A 259-nucleotide genomic window follows, 5' to 3' on the forward strand; every position below is an offset into this window, starting at 1 on the left:
TATGGGTAGGCTATCACTCGCCAACAAATGGGTGTGTACTGTGTAGGCATACATTCTCTCGCGCTTCGCTAATTCGACTTGTTGATGTGACTCGAGTCTAAAAATGAACGGATTCACCTCTACTCGAGTCACCTATACAAAATCTAGTGGCTTGACTTGACTCGGGTCAAAATGTGCAGTGACTTGTGAGTCGAAGGTAATAACTTGCTCGACCAGCACCAGTAATGGGCACTCGGTAAGAATGATGTCATCCGAGAAA

The sequence above is a fragment of the Botryllus schlosseri genome, chromosome 11 (genome assembly GCF_051294905.1).
Source record: "Botryllus schlosseri isolate E-star chromosome 11, Bs_hap1, whole genome shotgun sequence".
In the NCBI taxonomy this organism is placed as follows: Eukaryota; Metazoa; Chordata; class Ascidiacea; order Stolidobranchia; family Styelidae; genus Botryllus; species Botryllus schlosseri.